Below are 8,264 nucleotides of genomic sequence, written 5' to 3' on the forward strand. Positions count from 1 at the left end.
TTCTGTGTTAATAAAACAGAAGCAAAAAGGCACCTTCTCTATTAGCCTTAAAAAATAAGGTCCTACTTAGCATTAACAACATTTGTATTTTTAACATGCCTTATCTGTGTAATTAAGTTACATATCCCTTTTGACAGATAGTTCGTGTTCTATTGTAATAGAACAGAAGCCAAAGGACACCTCTGTTAGCTTTAAAGAACATGGGCCTACTTAGCATCAAAGACATTTGTATTTTTAAATGTTTTATCTGTATAAGAAAGTTACATTTCCATTTTGACAGATCATTTGGTTTGGCAGCTCAAATATGCATATCATTCTACACAGCTCTGTGGTCCAAATTACCTAACAAACTTCGTCAAATGTGGAATGACTACATGTACTGCTGGGATTTGATGCCAGGAGAACTGTTTACTAGACAGGCAGTTTGACCAACTAAGCCACAGCAACTCTACAATGATGTTTCAGACATTGTTTCAGAAGAAGGCAGATGGTAAATGGTGTTTTATGTTAAGAAAGCAGAAGCAAAAGGACACCTTCTCTATTAACCTTAAAGAACAAGTTCCTACTTAGCATCAACAACATTTGTATTTTTAACATGTCTTATCTCTATATTAAAGTTACATATCCCTTTTGACTGATCATTAGGTTTTGAAGCACTATTTTGCATAACATAACACAATGCTCATTTGTTCAAATTAACTATTAAACTTCATCAAATGTTGAGTGATTACAGGTACTGCTGGGATTTGAACCCAGGATCTCCTGTTTACAAGACAGGGGCTTTGACCAACTAAGCCACAGCACCTCTGTGTATAAGCTTATGGCATTATTTCAGAAGTCGGCATATGGATTATGGAATTCTATGTTTATAAAACAGAAGCAAATGGACACCTCTATTAGCCTTAAAGAAGAAGGTCCTACTTAGCATCAACAACATTTGTATTATTAATATGTCTTACATGCATAATAATGTTAAATTTTGCTTTTGATGGATCATTTGGGTTGGCAGCACAAATCTGTACATCATACCCCAATATTCTGTAATCCAACTTACATAACAAGCTTCGTCAAATGTGGAATGATTACAGGTACTGCTGGGATTTGAATACAATATCTCCTGTTTACTAGACATGTGCTTTGACCAACAAAGCCAAAGCACCTCCGCTTTAAAGTTCATGGCATTGTTTCTGAAGTAGGCAGATGTTTTATGGTGTTTTATGTTAATAAAACAGAAGCAAAATGACACCTCTATAAGCCTTAAAGAACAAGGACATACTTAGCATCAACAATATTTGTATTTGTAACATGTCTTATCTGTATAATACAGTTACATTTCATTTTTGACAGATCTTTTGGTTTGGAAGCAAAATTCTTATACATACCTTAACAAAAATGCTCTTTTATCCAAAATACCTAACGAACCTCATGACATGTGGAATGATTACAGGTACTGCTGGGATTTGAACCCAGGATCTCCTGTTTACTAGACAGGCGCTTTGACCAACTAAGCCACAGCACCTCTGTTTTGAACTTTATGGCATTGCTTCAGAAGTAGGCAGATGGTTTACGGAATTGTATGTTAATAAAACAGAAGCAAAAGGACAACTCTATTAGCTATAAAGAACAAGGTCCTACTTAGCATCAACAACATTTGTATTTTTAAAATGTTTTATCTGTATGATAAAGCTGCATTTTCCTTTTGACTGATCGTTTTGTTTGGCAGCACAAATTTGCATATCAAACCACAATGCTCTTTGGTCAAAATTACCTCACAAACTTCATCAAATGTGGAATGATTACAGGAAGTACTGGGATTTGAACCCAGGATCTGCTGTTTACCAGGCAGTTGCTTTGAAATACTAAGCCAAGTCACCTCGGCTTTGAAGTTACAGCCATTGTTTCAGAAGTTGCAGATGGTTATGGTGTTTTATGTTAAGAAAACTGAAGCAAAAGGACACCTTCTCTATTAGCTTTAAAAAAAATTCCTACTTAGCATCTACAACATCTGTATATTTAACATATCTTATTTGTGTAATAAAGTTACATTTCCCTTTTAACATCATTTGTTTTGGTAGCACAAATGTGCATATCATACCACAGTGCTTTTGAATCTGAATTACCTAACAAACTTCAACTACTGTGTTAAGTTTACAGGTGTTGCTAGGATTTGAACTCAGGATCTCCTGTTTACTAGACAGATGCTTTGTCCAAAAAAATCCACAGCAACTTCGCTTTGAAGTTTACGGCATTGTTTCCGAAGTAGGCAGATGTATGGTGTTTTATGTTAAGAAAACAGAAGCAAAATGACACCTCTATAAGCCTTAAAGAACAAGGTCATACTTAGCATCAACAATATTTGTATTTGTAACATGTCTTATCTGTACAATACAGTTACATTTCAGTTTTGACAGATCTTTTGGTTTGGAAGCAAAATTTTGCATACCATAACAAAAATGTTTTTATGTCCAAATTACCTAACAAACCTCATGACATGTGGAATGATTACAGGTACTGCTGGGATTTGAACCAAGGGCCTCCTATTTACTAGACAGGTGCTTTGTCCAACTAAGCCACAGCAACTCTGCTTTGAAGGATATGGCATTGTTTCAGAAGTAGGTAGATGTTCTACGGTGTTTTATGTTAAGCAAACAAAAGCAAAATGACACCTCTATTAGCCTTAAAGAAAATGGTCATACTTCGCATTAAAAATATTTGTATAATTAACATGTCCTATCTGCATAATAATGTTACATTTTCCGTTTTGACAAATCATTTGGTTTGTCAGCACAAATCTGCATATCATTCTACAATGATCTGTAGTCCCAATTATCTAACAAACATAGTCAAATGTGGAATGACTACATGTCCTGCTGGGATTTGAAACCAGGATCTCCTGTTTACTAGACAGGCACTTTGACCAACTAAACCACAGCAACTCTGCTTTGACATCTCAGGCATTGTTTCAGAAGAAGGCAGATGGTATTTGGTGTTTTATGTTAAGAAAGCAGAAGCAAAAGGACATCTTCTCTATTAACCTTAAAGAACAAGTTCTTACTTAGCATCAACAACATTTGTATTTTTAACATGTCTTTTCTGTATATTACCTTTTGACTGATCATTAGGTTTTGAAGCACCATTTTGCATTCCATGACACAATGCTCTTTTGTTCAAATTAACTATTAAACTTCATCAAATGTTGAGTGATTGTCCAACTAAGCCACAGCACCTCTGCTTTGAAGGAGACCTACTTATTTTATTCTTTTTGAAGACACTGATTTGTAATATCAAATCTTATTATAATTTCATGTTTTATTATGAGCTTCAAAATAAAGTGACTGTTTGAGGATGACAGTTTGTTTATGTTTGTGTCTCACAATGGATTGAATTTTTAACACTTGTGTTGGGAGAATTTTGCCTCGGGTCTATTTATATCGCAACTCATTATGTTACATTAATCACTAGTGATCAGTGAGAACTCCACTCAAACTGTTTAATTCATTATGCATTAAGCTGAGTGCACTGGGGCACATTATGTGCAGCGATAGGCCATATCAATATGACCACTTGCAGGGAAACTTCATCTTATTACAACTCAGTATTCTGTTGCATTTAGCATTTATGTGGATATTAGAACCAATATTTGTCATCTTTGTTCTCCCTTCAAACTTTCCACTCACTTAAAAATTGGTTGCAAATTAAATCACCCCCTGTTCATGGCTATAGTAGTCCTCTACAGGAGCTGACCCACTTAATTGCAGAACAGCAGTGGGTCCTGCAGAGGCTGCTCAGGAACACAAGAAACTAAAAAATCCCATATCGGGCCAGGGTCTGACAGAAGCTTTGAAAAGCAAATCCAATTTACAGAATCTCTACCCCACAATCTAAGGAACCTGCTCTGGTTGCAGAACTAAAACCTGCTCAATAATGGGTGGTCATAATGTTATCATGGAATGATAGGTGTACTAAAATATACAGACAGAGAAATGCAGCCCAGAGTATGAAAACTTCATGTGTTCATAAAAGATATACTGTATTATTTGACAGATGTTTCACTTGTTGAACTGTGTAAGAACTGTAAAGGAAACAAACATCAAAAGAAATGTTAAAATATTCTCTTAAGATAAATAGAAACATGTACCAAACAGTCATCCTCAAACAGTCACTTTGTACTAGATTATATGTAGATTAGGTGCAGCAAGGAGAATGGGCATGGTTATGGATTGGCACCTTTAATGATAATGTAATATGATTCTATAATACATGTATTTAAAAAGTCACTACAACATCAAAAATATCCATATATACAGGTCATCAACTTAAGACAATAGTAACAGCTAATGCTGCTGACGATAGAAGTTCAAATCTAAAATCAAAATGTGTTCATTGAAAACAATATGGATGGTATCTGTGGCCTGGCAGTCTGACGTGCAGCTTGGACCCCAGCCACAACTGCAAGTTTGGTGTCTTGTAGGGAAGTGTTAGCAGAGGTAGGAGCAATAGGAACGTTAGCAGAGTGTTAGCAACGTTAGGAACATCAGCAGAGGTAGGAGCAATAGCAGCCTAAGGAGCTATAGTAGCATTAGAAGTGTTAACAGCATAAGCAGCATTGCCACAATGACAGCTGCTATTGTCTCAGGATGATGACATCACAACAAAAGATGCGCACCAACAGCAAAATCGACGTTCCATTCTGAAATATTCAAATATGAACTTCAAAATTTAACTTCTATGTGTAAGATTTAACGTTTACATTTAGATTTACACATTTAGATTTAAGATTTAACATTTAGACATAAAATTTAATATTTACTAAAAAAAAACATTGGCAAATTGTAAGAACAGTGATGTCAGTGAAATTTTTTAACTTGGATTTTACACTCAGAAAGTGAACTAAATAATGGAACTTAACGCCCCATACAAAGGTCTGTGCCATGTACTGAAGAAAAATGAAATAGAACAATAAATCAAATTTATAGATTTGATGTTTTTGTGTTGTAAATGTGTTGGAATTGTTTTTACTTTGATCATGACATTTTGTGGAATAAAAACTAACCTAACAACATGTGGCATGTTTCTCCGAATTGATCCTGAGGAAAACTTGTTGATTTCATTTGCATTTAATCTGAGACATCGACATGAATTCTTTAACTTGTTACCAAACAAAATCCTTTCAGAGAAATGTTTGGTACCAAACACGTTTAAAATACTTTTTTAATGATTGTTCCATAACTTTTATTTTTCGATCAGAATATAATGCTACAAACATTCATATTAATTCATACAATTAATTAACCTTATATCTGTTTACATCTGTACTTGCAATTTTTATAAGCCATTTATTTTGTGCTTTTTTATTCCGACATTTTACTTTCCCTATAGCCAAAGCACAGACGAGTGAAAATGACAAATGGAGGTCAGTAAGATAATGAGACATCAGATCAGAAGAATTTGGCACAAAGTTACAAGGACAGAGTCCAGTTTTGTGGTTGTGGATAATTCCACTGTGTTGTCAGGTTCTGCCTCACCAGGTTCCAGGCTAAGCACTGATCCTCCCTTATTGCACATTTCTCTGAACTTGGCTGTCCTGTGGTGGAGCAGCTGTTAGGCCGGTTTGATCCACTTCAGGGGGGTCTGAAGGTCGGAGCACAATGTAATTCTGGGGTAGAAATCTTCGGTCTTATCAGTTTGACCTTCAGGACAGCTGATACCACTGATTCCTCAAATACAAGAATCTGTTGCTTTCAACACTGAGCTGCTTGCTTTATTCTTTGGGGTTTTTCATGAACAGCATTATTTAACTGATGCCATTAGCCATCATGATACATGTTTTAAGTTATATTTAATGGGTTAGCAGAGGTAAAGTGTGCAGGATAACATTACTGTCATCTGTTGAATGCCACTAAAACACATAGAACATTTAAAATCAAAATAAAGCAGATTTCATCTGATAAATCAATTTTTAGGAATTAAATAATAAAAATGTGTCATTTATTTGATTTCAACAAAAAATGAAAAAAGTTTATCCTTCCTCAAATGTTTCAATAAGTCTTTTATATAATGATGTCATTTCTCACAAGTTCTGAATTTTCAGTACAACAAAATTAGTTTTTTTTAAATCTCCACCTTAAAAAGCTTTTTATTTTCCATATTTTTTTCTAAGATCTGTGCAATAATACGAGGTACAAGCACAGCAGAATAAATCGCATTTGGAGCAGTGTGGTTGGACTCTTAATTCTATAGGTTACCCAGATCACCAGGGCTCCCACACTGGTAAACAATTATGATTAGGAACCTAAGTTGAGTAAGATAAAATTTATTAATAGAGCACTTTTCAGCAGCAAGCCTATACAAAGTGCTTTATGTGATTTAAGAAATGATACAGACAAATAAAAAAGTGATTGTTTGCTTCTTTTACTGGCGAAAAAGTCACTTCCAGTTCTTTGCATTCCCTCAGATTTAACGACAACAACATGTAGAGCTCACTAGTGGAAAGGAAAGAGTGTTTACATGATCCACAGATCAAATAGTTTCTCTGTTAAAGTTGGAGATTATAGCTCAACTGATCAGTAAAAGCCACCTGAAATGTATTTCTTTTCACAATTCTGTGAATTGTAACATTTTAAGCAGGGAAGCACGATATATCGGCAATTACATCGGTATCGGCCGATGTTGGTCATTTTTTTAGAATATCGTATCRGTCCGATAAGTAAAACTGGGCCAATATTAACATCAGATTTGTAATAATGTGGAATGGCACAGGGAAAAAGTATTGAACACACTTACTGAAATTTATCTAATACTTTGTACAAAAGCCTTTGTTGTCAATGACAGCTTCAAGACGCCTCCTACATGAAGGAATTTGTTGCATGCATTGCTCAGGTGTGATTTTGGCCCATTCTTCCACAAACAGTCTTCAAATCTTGAAGGTTTCGTGGACCTCTTCTATGAACTCTGATCTTTAGTTCTTTCCATAGATTTTCTGTTGGATTCAGGTCAGGTGATTGGCTGGGCCATTCCAGCAGCTTTAGTTTCTTTCTCTGAAACCAACTGAGAGTTTCCTTGGCTTTGTGTTTGGGCTCATTGTCTTGCTGAAATGTCCAGCCACGTTTCATCTTCATCATTGTGGTAGATGGAAGCAGATTTTTATCAAGAATGTCTCTGTACATTTTTCCATTCATCCTTCCTTCAATTATTTGAAGTTTGCCAGTACCATATGCTGAAAAACAGCCCCACACCATGATGTTCCCACCTCCAAACTTCACTGTTGGTATGGTGTTTTTGGGCTGATGTGCAGTGCCATTTGACCTCCAAACATGATGTGTATTCTGGCATCCAAACAGTTCAATGTTGGTCTCATCTGACCAGACTATATTCTCCCAGTATTACACAGGCTTGTTTAAATGTTGTGCAGCAAACTTTAAAGGAGCTTCAACATGCTGTTTCTTCAGCAGTGGAGTCTTGTGTGGTGAGCGTGCATACAGGCCATGGTGGTTCAGTGCATTACTTATTGTTTTCTTTGAAACAAACGTACCTGCTAATTCCAGGTCTTTCTGAAGCTCTCCACAAGTGGTCCTTGGCTCTTGGACAACTCTTCTGATCATTCTTTTCACTCCTCTGTCAGAAATCTTGTGAGGAGCACCTGGTCGTGGTCAGTTTATGGTGAAATAATGTTCTTTCCACATCTGAATTATGGCCCCAACAGTGCTCACTGGAACCTTCAGAAGTTTAGACTGCGTAAAGACTAATGTCATGTAGATGTTTACTGATTTTTAAAAAAGCAAAAAAGATGATTTCAGACACAAAGTGGAAAAAAATTAACTAGTTAGAAAGAAAACCTGAGATATTCAGAGGCATTAACAATGTTCCTGTCGCAACTAAAACTTCTCTCTAAATTTTCAAAGCACAAACCAATAATTGATGAGCCCTTTAAAAAGTAATTAGGGTATTCAGTGTAAGGTGTAGTGGTTGGTTTGATGACTGCAGTGCAAACGTAATCCAGGGCAGCAGCTGAGCTGTTGATTTGCAGACTGTGGGCCTTGCATTGTGAGGGCTTTATGGTCCCTTTATGGCATGCCAAGAGACACCTGCATGGGCGATATGTTGCCTGGGACATTTTTCTCTCCTTCTCTGTGCCTCTTTTGCTTTTGTATCATTAGCAGAGCAAGGGAGCCGTGAATCACTCGTCTCATCCCCCTCTCTTGCTCCCATCTTTTTCAGCCTCCTTCCACTCTCCCTCCCTCCACTCAAAGAGCCCGACCACAACC

General features: G+C 36.3%; 2 non-coding genes across 2 annotated transcripts; both read right to left on the reverse strand.

The window, feature by feature from the left end:
• Positions 1-731: 731 nt before the first annotated feature.
• trnat-ugu (transfer RNA threonine (anticodon UGU)) lies at positions 732-805 on the reverse strand. Its single transcript has one exon. It is a non-coding gene; the product is annotated as a tRNA-Thr (tRNA).
• Positions 806-1,445: 640 nt separating this feature from the next.
• On the reverse strand, positions 1,446-1,519 carry trnat-agu (transfer RNA threonine (anticodon AGU)). The gene has a single exon. It is a non-coding gene; the product is annotated as a tRNA-Thr (tRNA).
• Between the last annotated feature and the right edge of the window lie 6,745 nt (positions 1,520-8,264).

This window comes from Austrofundulus limnaeus, unplaced genomic scaffold (genome assembly GCF_001266775.1).
Source record: "Austrofundulus limnaeus strain Quisiro unplaced genomic scaffold, Austrofundulus_limnaeus-1.0 Scaffold151, whole genome shotgun sequence".
In the NCBI taxonomy this organism is placed as follows: Eukaryota; Metazoa; Chordata; class Actinopteri; order Cyprinodontiformes; family Rivulidae; genus Austrofundulus; species Austrofundulus limnaeus.